At 30.0% G+C, this 23771-nt stretch overlaps 1 protein-coding gene across 4 annotated transcripts in view; it reads right to left on the bottom strand.

Moving 5' to 3' along the window:
• Positions 1-23771, bottom strand: part of LOC119668015 (protein vein) — an 86036-nt gene that overhangs the window by 14380 nt on the left and 47885 nt on the right. The window lies entirely within an intron of this gene.

The following is a 23771-nucleotide window of genomic DNA, read 5'->3' as shown; positions in this document are numbered from 1 at the left end:
TAATCTGATTTCAATTTGATTTCAAATATGTGCTGATTTATTGCCGAAGAAAAAGTCTTCATTTTTATTCAAAACTGCGTTAATGAGAACGATATCTCGTTGATATTGCGCAACAGACTTGCTCTAAAAACAGCTTATAAAAAAGTATAGACTAAGTTCTACTAGAGTCGGACTAATAAATTATAGTAAAAAAGAATATTTGACACGTCCGTTTAACAGAAGAAATCAAGGTACATACATGTATATATTTAGGTTTACACAGCTTAAATATCTTTATGATTTTAAATGGATTCAAAGTTTTGGTTAGCATAATCTTATTTTCTTCTCGAATAATTTAAGAAACCGTTAGACTTGTTCAATCCTTTGCATTTCATGTTATCTGATAGTTAAGGTCACATCGATTAATATCATTATCAATCCAACCTCTCTTATGCCTATCACTACCATAACTAATATATGCAATACCTAATTGAATACTCGAAAATGGATTTTATGAATAAAACGAACATATGGTATGACCAATGAATCATTGCGCGCTATTAAGTCCCATTCTAGTGGGCTGCTTTAAAGGCTAAAACATACGGTTCCGTAGTGAAAGTGTACATTTTAATTAGTTCTTCGAAAGAAGTGAAGATGGTACTTCTGTTGCGATAAATTTTAGTAGTGAAAAATTCTACAAAGTTCACACAAGCACTCGTGCTAATTTTGTTAAGTAAATATTTATTTGAAATAGTTTCGCTTTAATTGCTGTTATAGATTAGTGCGCTCAAACAATAAATTCCTTAACAATTAATAGTTCGATTGATCATATAAACATAAATAATTTTTTTCTAAATATATTACAACTTAAAATAGATTAAATAGATTTGAATACAATCAGACAGAAACACATCACCATACTCTAGTAATTGTGCTACTTTTCTTAGAGAACTAATAAAAGCATTAAAACACGTGATATTACTGCTTTAGCATATAATTTGCAATTAAGCTAAAATCTAATAAATCACAAGAATTATTTACTTTTTACCGAGTTCACTGGGAATACTACACCCGCGTATCTGTTAGTGTTAAGAGGCCATTTTAGCTGAAATTCTTCATATCACAAAGAAAAGAAAAAAAAAATAAAAATAAAAATAAGAATCACACTTGACTGAACGTCGTCTTCATCTGTTTTAACATAAAAATAAGGAAAATTCTACAAATTCTATATTCTAATTTTTTAATTTGAAAATAAAACATATGTGAAGTATATATAATATATTTCTAGCCATATAGTATGTAGGTGTGTTTGTGCAGATCTTTAAATGAATCTAAATCTATGCGTGTGCAGATGTGGGTAAAATCATAAGAAATGAATCATGCGACTTTTAATTTTATTTTATTTTATTTATGTCTTTCAATTTTTATTTATTTTTTTTTTTTTTTGTAGTTTTTTTGGTACTTGGTGATAAAATCGTTAATTTTTCATTTAAATTTTCTTTGAATTGCAACTCATGTGAATCAAAATTTGATTTTTGCGAATGCTTTTGCTACGATCACAGTGATACTCATTCTCAAAAAAGATGTATAGAGACATATTCGCATATATACATATAAATATATAATTATATAGCGGTAAATTAATTAGAAACATTTTTATTTATGTCTGTCTAGCGTAAAATTTGGTTTCCATGAAAAGTATATTTCGTATTAAAAAATTATTTTATTGTGTGTCATGCTTAATTGTGGATTTATTTCATTTGATTATTTATTTGGAGATTTTTATTGTTATATATATTATGAAATATTTATTTAAATAGAAAAAATAATCAAAGAATTGCAGATAAAATTGCCACACGTTGGAAATATTAGTAGATCTTGGGTGCATCGTGACGTATGAGTAACATTGCGGTATGCGGACATTATAGGATGATTGCATTTATTTCTAATAAAGTCACTAAGTGGAAGAAAGGATATATAAACCACTTTAATTAATTGGAAAATTTGTTAAAACAGATTAAATAAAGTTTAAGTTGTTTTTTTTATTCATAATATGTAGAATTATTTTTCTGGTACCGAAATAAACGTAAGAAAAATATATTTGTGGTTGAGATTTTAATCAAATTTTGATTTTAGTACATTACATGGACATTTTCATTAGAAATAAGTAAATAAAAAATTATAATTATTCAAATGTCTAAAACAAGATGTCACACAATACTTGATTCTTAAAACTCGACCATTATTTGACATCATTTGATTTTTGAGGACTGTACAAATAAGCAGGATTATTTGCATAACCTCACAAAAAAAGTTTAATGGTAACAAATCGTATAATTTGCATAACCATAAAGTGAAAATCAACCGACTTCTGAAAATCATCCGACTCAATAAAGTCAACACAGGATGTGGTATATAGTTTCTCGTACCAACTTATTTAAACTTTGAATTTTCCTCATCTATATCCCCTATTTCACAAATAAAACAAATTGATAATCATATGGCTGTAGAGAGTAAAATCAAAATCATGACTGTTTGGGCTATCACATCTTCCAGACCAAATGCCATACCATACAGTGGCTCCAAGTAATATTCACGAAAAAAAAAACATTTTCCACTTTATGGGACACAGTCTAATTTTAAAATAAAATTATTTTAATATCGCCTGAATATTAGCACAAACTGGTATAAGCTCATAGTTCTCTTAAAGGAAGTGTGAAGTCTATAGAGATTTTGAAAAGCACACCTATTAGTTTATAAGGTTAATGTTCTTTGTATTTTAGTTTCTTTTTCAAATTCCTTCGAAATTGAAATTTTTTTTTTAAAAATTAAAACTACAATGTAAAACCCAATGGTGTCCCAAAACATTCATCCTTCTGCTTGCCAGTGCTGGACATGGGCACAATATATGCACCGATATCTCCCTTTCTTCTAGACATAGTCTGCAAGTGTCTTTCTCAACAAGACTTTTGTTGGATAACAATACACTTTCAGTGACATAAAATAAATAATTACCATAAATAATTGATGTTTTGTATCATTGGCAACCCTGTTGCACAAATGCAATTAATACAATAAAAAAGGTCAGTCTTGTTCAAACTCGCATTAAGAAACGACGTGTGTTTTCTTCTTCTCTTTTTCGGTTTTTAGTTGTTGTTTTACCAAGAAAAACTCTTCTCGGTACAACCTTTCTTTTTCAGGTGATACTTGAAGTTTCCATGTCTAGTAATCAATGAGGTCAGCTAGATTAAAGTGTTCCGCGGATAGCTAAGCATTTTTATCGCTACCTTGCCCAACAGTTTCGCCATCATAAGTTAACTCTGTCTACACGTGCTCACATCTCTCCATCTGTTAAGATGAAGTGAAGTTATCCACTTATCGACATATCGACTGCAGTACTGTTGTAGCTCTGGGCTTTGGGCCGCAGAAGTTATGGCTTGATTCTTGCTTTGCAAGTTCATCTGCTTCTTTGTTTTGCTCAATACTGATATGTCCTTTAACCCACATGATTGTTACCTCATTTCCATGAAAGCATTCCATGATCTTCGTGGTTATGGTTGTTATCTTATATAAAAACAATATAAGTTGTTATATATTATTATTATTTTTTTTTTAAAACGAACTGAATATTTTGTAGATATTAATTGCAAACTAAATTTTATTTTTTTCAGATTTTTTCTTGTACTTTTTGATATGAAATTTTACTGTTTTAATTGACATTTGACTTTAATACTAATAATGGTAAACTTTGTATAGAAAAACTATTCATAAAGTGCCAATTAATGAGAAAATCAAAAACTTTATAATTTAGTAGACTAAACGAGCACTGATTTTTTAATATTTACACAATTTTTGATTGTAATTCGGTTTTGCACAATTTTATGCCGTCATCGTGTTCGGCAAGGCGATAATTAATTCCAGTCACAAAACAAACCAAAGCTAATAATTTCTTAACGACATTATTAACTCATAAACAATAATTTTGATTACCACAACCGAATCGCGCAGAATCGCACCAAGTCGCGTTAAATGTTGATCGTGAACACGTCACAATGAAGCAGGTTAAGTGCGGCCGTCATCATAGAGCATTAAACGGCCGCTACTGCTTATACTGCCACCATTACCGGCCGTGTTTCTCACGATCCAAAAAGCGCCAAAATAATAAAATTTAATTTAAACACAATGAAACAATAATAAAAACGACAATTGTCAACTGTTTTTTATGTGTATTATCACCACTTTTGTAGAAATTCGACGTATCATTATAACTCAATTTACTGAGAATTTTACGAGTGGATTTTTGAATTTTTATTAATTTTTCATTTTTTCATTTTTTTCATTTTTTTTATTTCATCACTACATCAATATTAGCAGACTTTATTGATTTTACAATCTTCACAATTACTGGATATTAATTTAGATCAGAATAGTTTTTTTTGTTGTGGTGTTTTTTTTGTAACACCGCATACGCATAGGACAACATTTTTTTTATGTTTATTTAGAAATAATGTACATTTCTATCTAGAGTACTCACATAAATTTATGGTAATTAATTAAAGTCTCAGTTCTATCAACACAAAGTCAGGTAAGGCAAATTATTGGCAAAAAGATCGTAAATATAGTAAACTTGATCTTAAAAGTTTATTGACAATTTGATGGCTTCGCATACTGCTTAAGTTTGACAGTTGTTTGCTAAATAATCCATTATGCATCTTAAACATTTCTATAACAAAAAAAAAGGAAATAGAAAATATTTCCGTTGCATTTAATTTGGTTTGTCGTAGTGTGCGCCTCAATGATTCATGCGAATCCATTGAAATTGTGTTTCAAATGCATTCTGGGTGCTATGTGTGTGTGTACATTGGTGTGTATGTGGTGTCGTAAAATGTGCTCGATCCAAGCACATTTTAACGACTGTTTGCATGTGAGTTGATTGCTGGATGTCACAGTGAGTCCGAATACCGAATATCGTAATTATGTTGCGTACTGTTTTTGGTTTTGTTTTTGTTTTGGTTGTTGTTTTCTCTCTTATCCTTATTATGTTCCTTTAAATTAAGTAAATTAAGTTAATTTGAATTGACTGTGTCGAAAAAGTAGCGGAAATCTTTGCAATAAGCGCCATTTGCCTTTGAAACACACTGCTGACTGTTGCCTCTTGCCTACCGTTGCTTTTGGCGCCTTCATACAAAATTGTGTTCCCATAAAATGTAATTTTTATTTGTTTTATGTGTTGTTTTTCAATTTTTGCATTAAATTTCATTTTTTTTATTTTATTTTCACATTTCGGCGACAGTCAGAAAAATTACAGTTCTTAATGAGGCAGCAAAGCAATTTGTAGCATCTTTTAAAATGTTGAATTTATTTGTTTATTAATATTTTATTTTCGGTTTGTATATGCTGTACTGTATTGTATATAAGACTTTTGAGCAGGAATACAAACAATTGTTATGTGCAGTAATTATTTTTTATATGCTTCCGTAAGGTTACTATTTATGAATTAAAATTAATTGCTTTATTCGGATATTGAGTATAAGTTATTTTTATTAGTATTTTATGAAAAACATTGTTATATTCTACTACTTCGATAAAATAAACATCGTTGTTTACACCCACAATATAGTCGGCTTATATATGATTGAATGAGAAAAGAGTCGTGGTCATAATTAAACGGAATTTCTTTAAATAAAAATTACTAGTGATGATTGGACTATTAAAGACTGCTGTCTGATTCATTATTAAATACACATTTGGATTTAATGACTATATTTTCTATCCAAAATACTTCCTTTTAATTTTATTATCTTTCTTTTATTATAATTTCCTTTTGTATGCATGAGCGATTTGAATGCAAATAAATATTTCATTCAATGGAATGTAAATTTTTTCTAATTTGAAAAGTCCTCTTATTTTATTTGAAAAGAATTTTAAATTTAAATGTTTACTAGTAATTTATTTTGTTGCCGCTCGGTACTGTTACTATGTTACTCGATTATCCGTCTCATTACATCATGAATACCACTTTTGCTCAAATTCTACTAAATGCATTTTCCTATTGCTGCTTCATAATGTTGCTATGCTATTGGGTTGCCAACTAACCTCGTTATTCGAGAATAGTAAGGTATCTACCTTACCTTATTTCTTTTATCATAATTAATTTTTGTTGAATTGTTTTAAATGTTATAATGATTTAGAAATAAAATCGTTTGTAGCATATTAATTAATTTATTATTTTTATTTGGATAGAAATATCCGATCACTTTGATTTATACTCACAGTGCATGAAGTCAACAACAAAATTGAAATTGCTATATCGCAAGCACTATTCCTCACAGGCGTAAGTAGTAAAAGGTTGCGGTGTCAGATGTCAAAATATATTTGGCAAAATAATTTATTTGATAAAACAGCGTGGAAGAAAATTCATATGAACATATTATTTTTAGACGTTTATTTAATTATTGTCTATCATACAATTTTATTGTTTTTTTAACAATAAAATTGAGAAACACATTTGGTTGTTTTTTATTGAAAATTTATTTATGATGGTCGTAAAAATATTAATTTTGAAAATCCGAAAAATCACAAAGATTAGACTGCCTTGATAAATGTGAAAATAAATAGCGAAAACTCAAAGAAATTATATCAAAAATGTGCCATTAATATTTGGTTTTTTTTTCTTTTAATAAATTGTTTATAAATATATGGATTCCATTCTAAATGTACTAAATTTAACATAAAATTTAAATTTATTATTAAAGCGTTTTAATTATCAGAAAATTATCAAAAAAGAAATAATGCAAAAGTTTTCAATTGTACTAGTCAGGCGTTTATGAATTTCTAACTTAACTGATAACTAATCAGTTTAAACAAATTGCTTAAATTATTCAAGTTTTTTACTCAAAATTCAGTGTTCAAGTATAAAAATAAGTAGGTCAATTAATCGGGTTATTAACATGAAAATATGGCACCGCAGGGTGCATTATTTCTTGAATAAATCTTTTAGCATTTTGCTATTTAAAGATACAATATGCGTTCGTGAGATGGAGTGAGATGGAAATGAATATTGACGTATTGATTAATTATTTAAACTTGGTCGAAGATTATTTTGCAGCGAAACGCAAATATATATGTCATTATGTGAACTTGTATGTATTATATCCCACATGTTGCAAATTTTGAGGATGTCGATGTCATAAAAAAACTGCAATATTCTTCTCAATGGACAGTCAAAGCTTTCTATTTAAATTTCTAATAAATCTTTTAACACTTTAACATTTTAGTTGTTAAATAATTTTCATTAATCAAATTTTGGGAATGATACTTCTTGGAAATATTTTAAAGCACAAGTAGAAATAGATTGCCTTAAAAAACCAGTTAACGAATGAATACCTCATATGAAATGTAGAAGTTTTAGTACTAGATTTTTAATTTCCTGATATAAATTTTAGAGAAAAGAGTTTCAATTTCAAATTTGACTTGCCTCAGTTTAGACTCAGTTTAAAATAATTAGAAGTTTGTAAAGGCCTTATTTCGATTTTGATTTTCACAAATATGATATATTTTATTTATAATGTCACTAGCTAGTCTCTTATATAAATGTACAAAAGTAGAAATTCAAAAACTGCAACGCTGCGTGTTTCAGTTCATAAAAAAATTTAATTTAACCCTTGCGTGTTTAATTGGCTAATATTAAATGATGATGACATTGTTGGTGTCACTCCTATTCCCACAATAAACGCTGTCATAATGACACTAATTATAACTATAATAATTGTTATTAAAGTACTCGTACATATTTCTCTTAAGTTTAACTAATTAAGAAGATAAGAAGCTGCTGAATTTGTCACAATAAACAAATTATAGCTAATCATGGGATGCACTATTTTTTTCCATTTGGTAACTTTTAAATATTCACTCTTAAAGTACAAAACCTTAAAATAATTTGTAGCTGCAAGCACGCAAATTGTTAATTACGATCATTTAACTAGAACTTAATACTGTAAGATATCCATACATGTGAGGAATCTAAGTCCATAATAAAATACGATTTTGTTATATCCAAGAAATATAAACCTTACGTGATAAAGAATAAAAACTAAACCAAAAATAAGTTTGTAATCACTGCACTGATGCAATTCTTTTACCCCTTGGTATTATATGAAGAAGATTCGCTTTACCCCCTGCTTTTATCGCATCATGACTTCAACGATGTTAGCAAATGTGGAAGTTTCTAGGTATTTAAATTGAAATGCATATCATTAATAACTCAAGACTTTTCTCAATAATTAAAACTATTATCTTAGAAGTAAAAAAATACTGACAAGGATAATAAAATATGTAGGTCAAGCTGTTTATTCAGATGTGATAGACTATCCCTTATAACATAAGAGATATAAATAGATAGTATAAACTAACAAAAATGCTATATTATGTTTCACTATTTTGAATGTAATTGGATAATTTCTTTTAAGTATAAACTGAATTCACTACAGCTACCAAACAAATCTTCACTTGACATTTAAAGAAATGGTATACGCCAAAAAGGTGCAATTGTAAGAAAGTGCAATTTTAATTAAAAAATAAATACTATTACTCTTAAAAATTTATAAGTAATAATTTTAATAGAACAATGTTTTACATTCATTTCGTTCAAATTAATTTTGCAAATCCAGGTATTGACATGAATTACCTTGTACTGCTTTTGCTTAAATACTATAATAATCTTAATCAAATTTCTATTGAAACATCAATAAGACTTAATTTAGAAATGGTCTAAGGTCATTTAAATGAATAATAAAATAAATGAAAATTGAAAATATATAAAATAAATAGTCGCCAACTACATCACCTGTTCTCTGAAAATCGAAAGACGATCGTTTTGTATGATTCATTTTACTTTTCGGTCGAAATTTATTCATGCCAGAGCGACCATGAAAACTCATAAAAAACCAAATTTGCCGCTATTCGCAGCTTTTAAAAGTGCGACATATTCGCCGCAACAAATTAATGCAGAAATGATGAAAAAATAACTTGCAGCGTGTTGTTTTTTTTTTTTGCAGAAGAATGAATCAAAAAAAAAAAATGGAAGCAACAATTATTTCAAAAGTTAAATACACAAAAATTGTTTGTCAGAAGATAAAGTTGTTTGCAAATCAAAATATATTGGCAACAGCATAAAAAGCGACACAGCAGACATATTAAAATTATGCACAGTTCTTTCTACGCAACTTATGCGGAAACGCACAAACATATAAATGCGTATATGTGGGTTAGTCTTCAAAATGACGACTGCGATCGTATCGAATGTGAAGGAAGTCGTTGAGTGGGTGAGTGAGGGGATGTGTGTGTGTGTGTGTGTGAGTACTTTTGTTGACTGGTGGCAACAACATCGCCATAACACCAAAAAACAGCATCAGAGTTCTTATTATCGCTAATATGTTGTTATGGTTGTAGTTGTTGCTGTGTTGTTGCTGCTTAGACGAGACGACACACGTGCCAACGATCTGTCACTGCCATAGTTTTTTGTTTTTTTTTTCAAATTTATTTTCGATTTGGATTTTTTTTAATTTAAATTTATACAATATTTTGATTTTATATAAAATGTGTTCTGGTTTTAGTCAAGCCTTTGTCAACTTTATTTCATTACTTAGTGATTATATGAATTATATTGAATGAAAAAAAAATTAATGCGATATTATTTTGTTATTAACAAAAATTGTAAGATTTGAGGTTCAATTCACCTCACCATCATTCATCATATTAGTGTGCAGTGCATATCGAAAAAAATTTTTCTGCGAATGTTTCTAAATGAGTTGAGGCACATTTTTGTGTTGACGGCAACATTTTAATTTTTGCTCAGTTTATCTATTGATGGCTGCGAATTTGAATTATGCTTCTTCATAATTGTTGTATTTAAATTACATGTTTCTTTATTTGTTTGCTTTTCTAACATTCTGCTTTTGCTTTTGGTTTTGCTTTTTTGTTAGAATATTTCTTGTTATGCATTGTGCAACGAAGCGCGCCTTTCTTAGTGCGTTTGTATTTGTTTTTATGCAATGTGTTTTTTATATGGACGTTTGCTTGTATATATATGCACATATATACAATTTCCTTCTATTGGTGAGGTTTTGTTGTTGTTGCTGTGGATATATGCTGTTGTTTATATTATTTTACAATGTTTCTATTATTTTTGTTGTTTTTGTTTTTATTTTTGTTTCTGGTTGTGTCTTTCATGGTGTATAATTTTCCACGATTTACTGAATATAAAAGTTTTTCTTATTTTTTTAAAATAGAAACCTTGTACTTGATTCAGTAGTGAAAGAAAAATCACAATTACCGCAAGTTTTTTTTTAACTTTATTTCTTTTTTATTTTTGATTACATTTAATGGCATTTAAGTACGTTTACAGTACTTTTGTAATAAAACTAAAATTAAACTGAAGCCGAAATGTATTAAAATTAGGTTTGATTTGCTTGAGCAAGCTACGGATAACGTAAATCGCTCATTTCACTAATGTCAATAAAAATGCTCCAAAAATTTAATGTGCCTTTTTTTTTAAAATCAAGTAGTTCTACTTTCTTTTTTCTTTACTGCAAAAATATTGCACAAAATCAAACATCACAAGTGGAAATTAAAGAGGTTTGTACATTTTATTTTAATACTTCATACTTTTTTTTTGTGGTGAAAAGGTGAAATACTTAATACAATGTTAAAACTACCCATTTCGGAATGGTGTACCTGTCTCCCTAACATACAGATATACGGACTACAACAACTCCTCTTCGGAGAGACTTTTCTTCCCGGCACTGCTTGCGCAGTACTTTGGGAATGGGTACTTTGTACTTTAATATTAATTTATAATCATAAATACTTTTGTAAAATATATAGACTATTTAAATTTCACAAGGTTCAGACTTGGTTCAACTGGTCCAATTATAAGTAATTAATTAAAATGAAACCTGCAACATGTGTTGCTACGATATTACAAACTATCCAACTATGAAGCTATAAGCTTCCACAAATAGTTCAAAATCCGTTTTGTAAAACAAATTTCATAATAATGTATGGAGAATTTTTAAAGATAAACCTCAATACTTTAATTCGATAAAAGTGAATGAAGTACGCACAATACGTAGTAATTCATGTTAGAAATGAAAATTATATAATCTTAACAAGCTTAGGTGGGATTATTCCGACGATCCCAAAAATCCATTTAGACTATTGGCCTATTGTGTTACCATATAAAAAAAATTCAGAGGTTTAAAAACCACTTTGAACTTTGGCAAAGCTTAAAATAATTTTTAACGGGAGGTCTTGGAGTTGGCCAAGATTCTTAAAAAAATGAGGCCCTTAAAATAGTAAAACGGTGTCTTGCATGCGCTTGGCAGTAACAAAGTTGATGTAAAGCACTTTCATCGTACTCCCTACTTCCCCGTAATCAGCTGTGACATATGAGTAAACTTACTGTTACTAAAAGTATTGGGTTACTTCTTCAAAGAACGTGGTCAACTTACATGCAGATACCTACATATCATTTGGTATTCCCATTTTCTATTATAAAGTCCACCACAGAAAAAATTCACTTAAGTTTGCGGGATATCAACGATATGCTCAGATTTTTAAGGTATTTGAAATGGTATCTTAAAGCACCCTGTGAGAATCCAGATTAGAAAAATACTATACTATGTCGACATCTCCTTATAGATGTGTAGCAATCAAAAACCCTCCTGGATATTTATTAGACTGAAACCAAAGACTTTGAAGTAGGTTGACTGTGTAATAATACGTATATATTCTTATTAAATATGTTATTCACTTCCAGAGAAGCAATAGTTTTCGTAATAGAGGAAAACTATTGTACTTTCTAATATTAGTTAAATTTTTTTTAATTCATCTTAGTTATGAAACAATATTTCGCACTTCACACAGGCATAGAGGAACTGCTTTACTTAAAAACATATATATTAAAATACACAAGAGTTAAAGTGCCAACAAATAGCACTAAAAATATGCTTTGATGTTTATAAGTGTTCATTATTTTTTGAAGATATTAAAAAAGGATAAGAAACACATCATGAAATAGTAGAAGTGTCAGTCAACAGCATTAAAACGACGAAAATATTTAAGCATTTGCATCTATCTTATAGTGAAGAAGTTTTCAAATCCAAAAGTAATTGTCCTAATTAAGTAAATCTATGAGCTGATCGTACAGTTGTTTAAGAAAATATCTATAGAATATATTAGATACAAATTGAGTGTCAATTCTTCAAGTAGTAGCATATCTGATCAGCTTTTTCGAACCAAAATATTGTTGATGATTTTTTCAAAATTATAATAGTTCTCTTTTTCACAATTATGTAAACGATATTTTTATATTGCCATTATACTATCAATATCATTAATAAAAATTAAAATAATAATATGAAAGAGTTTTTGGTTAAGATTTTTGCCCATTGCCCATTCCCATTGCCCATTCATTACCCAGTTTTTGATTAAGATTTTTGCCCATTGCCCATTCATTACCCAGTTTCACTTAAATAAAATAAATATTATAAACAAATATATCGTTACAGCGGTACTGAGAGTGTGATATCTATTATATATAAATATAAATATATTCGTATTCATTTATTTTATTGTAATTCAATTAGAACCCTCACCTTGAGTCACATGCATTGTGTGTTCTTGTGGCCAAGTACGAATTACTCATCATTAAAAGTTTACATAAATAAAATTGGGAATAAATTTAACAAATATAAATTTGAATAGTTCTCGTCTCGTATTCAGGTGAAGGGTGGGTTCATCAAATGCTTAATGGCGATATAGTCTAATGTGTATAAATACACTTCAATACTGTAAACGAGTATCTCATTAGATGATTTAGAAAACAATAGCCTTTTAAGTTTGCCTATTATTATTTGTCTTTCAACGCGTTTGTGGGTGCGTAAGTGTTTTTTTATACGGGAAACTATTTAATGAATTCAATTTGTCAGAAACAGCAACCAAAAAACTAATAGAACACAATATTTCCAAATGAATAAACATTATTTCAATTAATTGGAAAATAATACCGATTTGTCAATATAAAATTGGTCTACCGGTTGCGGTTGTACAAGGCAGCAATACCGGAACTAAAACGTTTTTAACGTCAAATTAATTGAAGTATATAATGTTTCTTTAAGTCAGTAGTAACTAAAACTTGCAAAAATAAATTATAGGAAGACATAGCATATCTTCCTATAATTCAAACATTTTCAGTGTGTCATTATTTTGCTTATTAAAGTAATTAATAGCAGCTATTTAGGCTACAAAAAAAAACGGCTTAAATAAATTATATGCTTCATAAAATATACTTAATGTCATCAACAATATTTTAATAAACAATAAACCCGTTTTATTGTATTTTATTTTTTATTCTGGATCACATTCTGCATTAACTTTATTCCAAAATTTTATTGCATGTCATAATGCATTCTCTCACTTTTTTCTTTCATTAAAATGAGCGCATATAAAGCTTTTTCACAAATTATTTCGTTATTTATTATATATATATTTCATGGATATATGTATATTACACATGCACTCAAATTTATGTAAGTTGACTTTTCTCGGAAATTGGTAAGTACATATAAAGTATGTATTTTTGTAATTGTATTTTATGTGTTCGGACTGAATAGTATTTAATAAAATCTATACTAGAACTGGCTGCTTTAACAAAATATGGGAGCAATGGATTTTAATCGAATGAACATATTTATAACTATGTTATATATACAATCAGTAATTGATTTTAGTGTATTCTTCAATATAATAGCAGTAATAATATAGGGACAGATTTTGTTAAAATAGCAGAGCATTGCGCCTTAATACATATTTTGTATTCCATATTTTTATGTATACATAATATATACATAGTTGCTTTCGTATTGATATGTATATTCTGTATATTATTTGTTTTTATACTTAAAAACATGGCATATTATCTTATGACGTCTTAATTACATACATATTTTATTTTTATAATTAATTCATATTGTTGACCTATATTTCAACAAAATTTAATTTAACCGGGTTACATCTACCCGGCAGGCAGGTTATTAAACAACTCATCTACATATATTTATTACATGTGACTTCTAATTAATATTTGTATTTTTGTAGTGTACCGAATTAACAATATGGAGGCTGTAAATGTTTCGTACTGTACGTGAATAAATCCGCTGTGCATATTTACAATACTTTGATTATCTATTAAGCAGAAATACAATTACAACATATTATTGTAGTAGAGTTTATTGGTTGCAATTAAATCATTTTAATTTCAACATAGAAAAGTTTTTATGAAAGGTTTACTAGAGAAAAATTATTAATAACAATTTTAAGATGATTTTATTCTAGTCCCACTCTTTGCTGTTGTTATATAAGTAGAAGTGTGGTATTTAAAAAAAGTTTCTGTGAATCTTTAAATAAAACACTTATAGTTGATTTTTATTTTATATAGTTATCTATATAAATATCGCCGACGTTTTAAAGTTTGTATTTTTAATTTAGTTTTACTATTTTAAGAATTTTTTAAATAGCAGCAAAGAAGTAGTACACTTTTTGGTGAATTTTAAATTTAGGACAACTTTTAATAAAATGATTTCTTATATATTAGCTCTTGAAGTGATTATCAATAGCTGACTTCATTGCATAAATTTTTATTTAATTTGTGTCAATTATTTTTAATGATGTCAAGTATTTGTGCTATAATTTCGAAATATGCATTACATTGCAAATACCTATAGTTTATTAAAATATAAACATTGATATAAAACTAAATTAGTGGTTAGTTTTCAAAATAATTTTTTTTAACGTAATTAGGTCCCACAACAAACTAACGAAGTAAACGTATGTGTTTAATAGCTAGTAATAACGGAAGTTCTTGAAATAAATATTATATACATTATCGTTTAAACAATAATATAATACTATATTCATTACCCACATTACAATACTATATACATACAATACCCACATCCATACAAATAATCTTTAATTATGTTCATTTAGAGTTATAGTGTATTCCGTGCTCTATAATTTTTGTTACACAGATAGCAAGAGTTCTTGTTAAGAAAAGACCACAGGTCTTCTTTTTCCCAAATGGCCATAGCAACCTATTACCGGGTTTTCGCCTCATCTACGTACGCGTGTCCTTCAGTCTCGTATATTAAGTGCGGAAACACGTTCTACGTTTACGGGTTTTTTCTTTTTCGCTAAAGCGAAGGACTAAAACTTCTTACGGATTTATCACCTCAATTTGACGAAAATCAAATTCATCATTAAAAGAAGGTCACTTTCAGTAGTTCCAATAGTAAACGACGAAAACTTTTTACTTTAAGGTGATGTTACAGCCAAAGCTTCAGTTTCAGTTGAATTATATTTTTAATACTTTTTTTTTGTTTTTTTTTTGTTTTTTTGTTTATATTGTCACTGTAACCCATCATAAAATTCTCACAATTATAAACGCATAGATTTTGGTTTTGTGTCGCATTTCGTATTGCACAGCACATCTTAAATTACCTCGTTTGGGCATTTAAGCCATTTTTGGTGCGAGCAGTAAAGAGAGAAGCTTGTACATTGTCCAGAAATGACAACGGCTTGTTATGCTGGGATTATGGTTATGTTTGTATTCCTTTTTGTTGCTGTTAAGTTAGCTTTTGTCTTTAATCATTTTTTTTTGAATTTTTCTTTAACGCATATACACATATACAAGCACAGAATGATATTCGTATCTGTTTTTTTCTCCTCAACATTTTTGTGTTAATATAAATCCAGCAACAGGGCAACACTGATTTATGGGAAACAACTGCGTAGGCGCAGTACAAAAAAACATGTTGGAAAAGTAAATTAAAATATAAGCAAAATATGTACAAAAAAGCGGTAAAAAGAGCAGTGAAAAAAAACCGTGAGAATATTTTATAATTCAACTTGACAATATCTTCCGATTTATCGTTGAACTCAATCTGCTGCTGCTAAAGGCAAGCCGTGCGCACACTGTTTACATGTCAGCCTGGCTTCTGATCAATGAGTAAGGTGGTGTACCTACAAGTGAGAATTTAAGCTTTCAGAGTCTATTGCTGAATACTTTATTGCTTTTCAATGTGTATTACAGAAAAGTTCATGGGTGCCTAATATCAATAAGAATTAAAATATTACAAAATCGCAGCTGTGTTTTGACCACCGCAACTTGCTTCGCCATTAACCATTTACCATTAACCATTAACTATTAACTACAGCAGTTCTCTTTTCCCACCCCCTGTTAACTCAAGTGGCATGTATTCATACATATTTGCCCGTTGGTCGATATCGCATTGCAATTGTTATTAGTAACGGAATTTACGGTATTTTTAGTTTTTAGCAGAAATTAAACTTTTCAATATAAAATGTAAAATCAATGACAAATAACGAGCACTGCAAATGCTGTCTACAATGGGTGTGTGAGCCACGGTAAAAAGCGCACAGTAACCAAGGTATCTATGTGGCCATTGCGATTGAAGGTCACTTTAAAAGACGGCGCTCACAATACTTTTAATGTGCAATTTCCCAGCTGCTTAACGCCAGATTAATTATCAAACCAAACTCAGACCGAAGCGATCTTGCACGCTGGCATGTTGAAATAGTTTTTTTTAGTTTAATTACTGTCGGAAATATAGAATCATTGCAATTTACTGGCTTCTATCGACTTTTATTTTTAACATCGGGTTTTTCTTATGAAATTCAAATTAATACAATTTTTATTTATTAATTATTATTTCAATTTTTTTTAACAACATCTTATTATATATGTGTAATCTTCTTACAATTAGAAGATTTAACATCACCTTTCTTTGGAGGACTTTGAACTTCACACTTAAAACTATGCGAGCACGTAGTCGGGAAGTACAGACAGCTTTTCCAAGTGTGAAGTTGATTAAAAATTTACTACATTTTAACTTTAAACAAAAATGTAATTTTTTTCTTATTGGCTAGACAAGCACATTCCAAAAACCGGAACTAATAATTTTCAACAAACACCAGAAACTATAGAAACTTTTCATTTTAATTAAAAAAAAATAAATATATATATTATTATATTATATATACATAAAAGCATGTATAATATATCATCAAATATAAATAACTTGAAACTAATACTAGAAATTATTGTGTATACATTGAATATACATACATATCATCAAATAAATATTGTGATTCTGGTGATTGGAAATTCTATTACATATTCTTGATATTTTAATTGATATCTTCTTAATACGATTGTCTTCTGAAATCATTTTTTGAGACAGGTAAACAGAAATCGGGCTCATATTTCTTCAGCACACAAACTACATGATATCTACACTCTAAATGTAGAACCTCTGGCTTGGTACGTAGAAATAAATCAGAAGTATTTAGGTTAATATTGATCCTAACGGGACACTGCACTATAGGACTGTTTAGAACTATACTCGATCTGCCTTGTTAAGGTTCCTGTAGTGCATGTCTGCCTTCGCTCAAAGAGAAAACACCGGGGCAGAAGCGTAAATCTGGTGGCCCGTAGCTTCGCTTATGTTTATCATACATTCGGCGTGGCGTGCTTATTCATCACCTGGTGCTGAGACCCAAATATCAGCAGATGTTTTGGTAGGCCTCGCATCATACCGAGGTGGAAGTTAAGTCCTGAACACATATCTTCATGGTACCGGCAGAAATTGTTTGGGGCGTTTATCGGCGCATTATCTTGATACAAGTGTTTATAGAATATCGTGGCCTTAAGCCGTCAAGGCAGGTACCCACGCTAAACAACACTGATGCTGCCGTCAAAAATGGTCATAAATCAACTTTCGTCTGTAGTTGGCAGAAGCAAGGAGCGTATTTGGAGCTTCCATCGAAATGGTGCCAAGCCTCGCAAGCCTGCTATACTAGAATGTCCAAGAGTTACTTTTATTTTATAATTATAATTATAACTTTTAAGACCTTGGTCAGGATATTCTCACTCCTTTGTAAGGATATTACACATTTTATTTTATTTTCCATGTTTACTTCTGTGCACAAAATCCCAAATTCATGTTTCAAAAATTTAAATCATCACTACCGTGCAATTGGAAGACACTCATTCTTTATAGATCTTAGGCATAATTAATCCAATTTAAATATGTTTAAGTAAAACTAGTTATGCCTGAAATGTAAAAATCTTCAGCTCTTTAGCCTGTTAGTAGTCTCAATTTAGAGGCTCAGGAATTTTTAATCACAACAATAATAAAAATCATCTTCGCCAGACAACTGCGAGACACAACAAACCCAAAAGCAGCTTTGAGTGATCAACAAAAACTACGATAAAAATAAATCATACCAAATGGAAAAAATCTGCGTACAAGAAATGCAACTGACTTCGAAATAAAACAGGAGTTCGAGATCATAAAAAAAAATTAAACAGATAAAAAAGATAAAACAGAAATCAACAAACAAAACAGAAAAATGCCGATTTTTTAAGCGTAAACTTTGAGCCAAGCCAAGCCAAGCCAAGCCGAGCCGAGCTGAGCTGAGCTGAGTTGAACTGAGCTGAGCTGAGCTGATGAGAAAGCTAAAGGAAAAAAATAAAAATGGAATCGCCACAACTCCACAAAAGGAAACAAAGCCACACACAGGCTCTGCGGCAGCAACAACAACAACAGTACCAGCAACTGTTACTGCTGTTACTGTATGTTGTTGCTGTTGTTGCAGTAACGAAGGGAAAAAAGATACTCGTACAATAAAAAGAATCTGTGCAATAAACATCGTGAGAATTTGTGGCACCAGCATCACGTTTCTTTTTGAAATACGAAATACAAGTGACCATGGTGCACTTTGATTGGGATCGCTTGCGTTGTACTGTAAACATTTAAAAATAAAACGTCTTTTTAAGATCATTGCGCACTGAGCACGGCACTTAGTAGTAGCAGTAGCAGAGGTGGTGGCGGTGGCGGTAGTGGCGGACTGACCGGTGGAAGTGGTGGTGCTAGTGGTGGTGGTTGTTGCATTGGTATTAGTGGTGGCATAATTTGAATTCTGCAAGTAGTGTGTTAATCTCCTTTGCAACTTTGCAAGCAACCCAAAATGAGACAGAACCCAAATACCTGATGTGATTGAACAATTGTCAGTGAAAAAAGACATCAGAAATCGCTGAAGTATGATTATTTAAATTAAATGTTTTTCTCTTATTTATATTTTTATTTTTATTTTGTTTAATAATTTACTTTGCACCATTCTGCAAGTCAATACTACCTTTGATTACTGATCCCAATCGCACACAAACCAATTTTATGACAAAGAACCTCCCAGTGATGCATGTGTTCTACGTTGCTTGTTCTGAAGTACGCAGTGGTGCGCTCGAAGTTGGAGAGTGCCAGACACAGATCGAACGTAATTAAGTTGCCGGAGTTGCAGTTAGTCACTCATTTGGGCTAAGTTCATATACACTCTAGTCTGTTGGCTGTTGGTCGTTGTCTGTTGTCTGTTGTGTTGACGATGATGATCTTAATTCTTTTTAAATCGATCAATTTTAAATAAAAACAAAATTGACGACATTATTTTGTGATTTTGTGATTTTGTGATTTTGTGCGCCTTAACCTTCGTGCACTGCTTGAGAGACTTGAATGCATATGTGTATGCAATTACATTGCAGATATTTGCATAATTCCACAAGTTTGTATATGCGAGCTGATCTCAAAGTTCTTGAGCAAAGTTTGGGGACGAAGCAATCAATGGCATAGACATTTAAGCAAAAAACTACAATAACAAAAACAACATTGTTTTGGCATACATGTCATTACACCGATAACGTGGTGGCATTGAAACTTCATTTGTGTCATCGTCTGTATATCGTACGTAAAAACGAAAACGAAAACAAAAACAACAACAACCACGATAACAATAACAATAACAGCAACACTAATAAAAACAAAATTAATAAATCCAACAACAACAACAACAACAACAACAACTGCAAATGCGTATGCATTGCTTTTAATAATAATTATTATTGCACATAATAACGATGCTGATGATGACGTTGACAAAAATTACGAAGGCAACGGTTGGCTACCACGGCAACAGCAACGGCAATGCCAATTCGTTCGTATGCCATTTGCATTGTAAGGTAAGCTCAAATGTTTTTGCTGTGACTGTTCATGGAACTCTGGCCGCTACTGTCGCATCAGTTGCTTTGATCAAGATAAGGTAGTGCGGCGTCTTCAATTTTGAGACTGAGTCATGCTTGCAATGTATGTAAGTGCGCAAGTGTGTGTGCACTGTTGAAAATTTCAAGTTTTTTTTTTGTTATTGATTAATATGTCCCATTCAAGTGATAATAGAATTAATGAAAAATATTTGTGTAGAACTGAACATCGACTCCCTAAAGTACACTATATACATATAATATAAAATATGTATTAATAATACAATCAACATATTACAGTAATTGGCAATAGATTAGTCTACATATATTTATAGTACGAGTATTAATTGGGATTGGAACAAGTGATCCATCAATCGTATTTATATTCCCAATGGTATTTATATTTCCAATGAAATTATAATAATCAACAAATGTTAATAATAACTTTTATTGATTCAAACTTTTATAATTCATATTTAATAAACAAGTTTAATAACCAATTTCAGTTATAATAGAAAACTACAATAAGAATTGTAATAATAATAAATACATATGTATGTAGATACAAAATAAAGATATCATCAAAATATATAATAATTTAAGTACTAACATATATACAACTCTACAAGTCTCGTTTCTGCAATATATGATAAATTTTATCTTATCATATATACAGATATAATCACCTACTCGTAGTGTCACTCAATTCTTAATCAGTAGTCTACTCGTAACATCTCAAATGCTTTCTTCTATCAAAACTAACCTAATTTTTCTAAAGAAAAGCGAACATGATTTCAAATTGTAGACTACCTTAAAGGCTACAAAAGGAAAATGAGCACAAACAAAACACGGACGTCAAGTCCACTAGAGCTTAACTGATTAGTTGAGCTAAATTTAAGTAAAAAGTTGAGCTGAGTTCAGCACATGTTAAGCTGAGCTCAGAAATACAAGAGATAAGATGTGTTACTCATCTGGTGGTGGTGACGAATGTGATAGTGATGGTGATGGTAATGTTGTGCCTCTTATCTAAACTTCACTAAAAGTTTAGTTTATCACTAAAAGTTGAAGTTGATGTAAAAGACACACACATCAACTCACAGACAAGCTACGCAAAGTAGCAGCAGTCGCAGCAGTTGCAACAGTAGTAACAACAACAAATCTTTTTTAATGTGTAAACGTTGACACAATCACAACAACAACGAGAACAACGAGAACAACTACAACTATTTATGACAAGTCGTTGTAGAAACAAATTTGGTTGGCTTAGGAATTGTGACTGAACGAACACGTTTTCAGTAGAAAAATAAACCGACATTTCAATAGATGGACAAATAAACTTTTGCTGCTGACATCTATGCGACTTATCGCTGTGAGAAAATCTCATATAGCTCGATTAAAATAGAAGAAGAGGAGACAACTTGAGGATAAACACACAAGCATATAAGGCGTCAACAATGTGATCACAACAAACGAACCAAACCAAATAATAGGGGGCAACAAAAATAATAATAACAACAACAACAACAACAACACCAACAATAACAACAACTTGATATAGACACAAAGCATTTAAGAGACATCAAGACGTCAACAGAAGCACTATTGCCACTTGATATGCAACGAACGCAGACAGCGACAGCGACTACAACTGCGAGCCAGCGACGCGTCGGTGACAGTAGTCAGAGGCGGCAGCAGCGGTTTATGGTTTACTGAGATGGGCCATATCTGCCTTAGATGGCGTTTATATTTTCTAAATGGTTAATTTTTAGAACAAACTACTTTTTCTGTATTGCGCGTAAGAATGAACTATACTAAGTTTCCCTCGTTGCCTTTGAGTGTTTGTGCAGGCAACGCTAACCGCACTTATAATTTTTGTTTTTGTTTTTTTCTTTGCGCTTTGCTGTTTGTTTATAAACATTTTGTGTTTGTTTAGGGATTTTTATTGTTGACGACGATAACAGTTGCGTTTTTAGTCTCACGAATATCTGCTGCAAGAGTGCTGGGATGAATGTGTGACATTGAATTTCTCATTCCGTATATGCACTTAACACTATGCACAAATATTTAACTGGAAGTAAGGAAACGGAAGCTGTAAACTGTGAACTCTAATTTTATTCACAGACCAAAGTTTATTATTTGAATTAATTTTTTTAAATGAATTTGTTTTGATTTCGATCCTCTGTGTTATCTTAAAATTATTGTTTGATAGAAGGCCACAGTTCATGTCATATGTACCATATGTATATCATGAGAGATTTTTCACAATATTTTTTTAGATAATAATTTAGAATTATTTATGCTTATTACGTAAGCGAACTAAGCTAAAAGAAAATATTTGCTAAAATTTAAATCAAGAACAAGATGTTAACGAAGATTTCAAAAAAATGTCAAATGCAGTTATTGTCCTCAGTTTTTCTTAGCTGGATAAGAATTTTGAAATATGAAATGGCTAAAATACATAAAATATTTTTTAATTTAATGCCAATCTAAGTCATAAAATAATATGGTTTAATTTATTGACGGAAAATTAAAAAAAAAATACTGAAAAGGTATATTGAAGAGTTTAAAATATAAACGATATTCCTACAAAATTGTTAGTGAATAACTTTTATCCTACAAACCAAATAATTGACTTTGAAAACCAAAAATCCTCACAATCTGTGCAATCTGTTCAATTAATTTGAAATATAATTCGTAAATCTTAATTATGGTCAATGCCGTGCGCAGAAGTGTGACGAGATGCATTGCCTTGATAAAATAATACCAATATTTTTTGCAAGAGTGGACATTTTTCGCTAATTATTATGTCCAATCTTCCTATTAATAATATTTAACTAAACCATTTTAACGTTTGAAGCAAAATGTTCTAACAGATTCCGATACGAAGAATTTGTTATTGGAACTGTGACGGCACTGCGGAGACCAGAAAACAATCAAATAAGTGGATTGAAAATTATATATATGTATATATAAAAGAACGCTGAAGAGAGTGAAAACTATACTGTCAGTCAAGATAGGATAGTAGGATGGAAAATATTTAGTGATTGTTTTTTTTGTCCAATGTAAGCAAACGTAACATCCAAAGTGATTTTTTATGCCTATAACTCCAAATGCGGTAAAAGTTTAATAATTCTCTGATTGTTATCTAGTGATCATCTCATACTATTTGATACATTTTTGATGTTCTGAACAGTATTTGCTGGTTTAGATCGTATTTGTTCCGATAGTGTTCGTTATCACATAATAGTTTGTTCTTTTCAGTTGAAATTGATCGATGAAAAAAGTTGTTAAATTTAATTTTGACACTAACAATCATTTATCATTCTAGAGCATTGTTTATATATATTGAGCATTGCTTTTTAAATTCAAAATTTTATTTTTCTAAACTGATAAAAGATTTATAAATAAATCGTAAATAATTGATCTTAAATATACCTATTTATTGGAGTCCCAAAATATTCTATCTATGCAATCAACTTTTAAGACATTTTTGTCTACTTGTGTAGTCTCTTTTAAAAGTACTGAATCCAAAATGCTTCTTTTAGTAATATCGAATTATTGTTTATTATAATTATAATAATTATAGTTCTTATACTAATAGTTCTCATTGTAATATTTATAT

The sequence above is a fragment of the Teleopsis dalmanni genome, chromosome 1, assembly GCF_002237135.1.
Source record: "Teleopsis dalmanni isolate 2A chromosome 1, ASM223713v2, whole genome shotgun sequence".
In the NCBI taxonomy this organism is placed as follows: Eukaryota; Metazoa; Arthropoda; class Insecta; order Diptera; family Diopsidae; genus Teleopsis; species Teleopsis dalmanni.
This window is presented reverse-complemented; position numbering and strand designations above follow the sequence as displayed.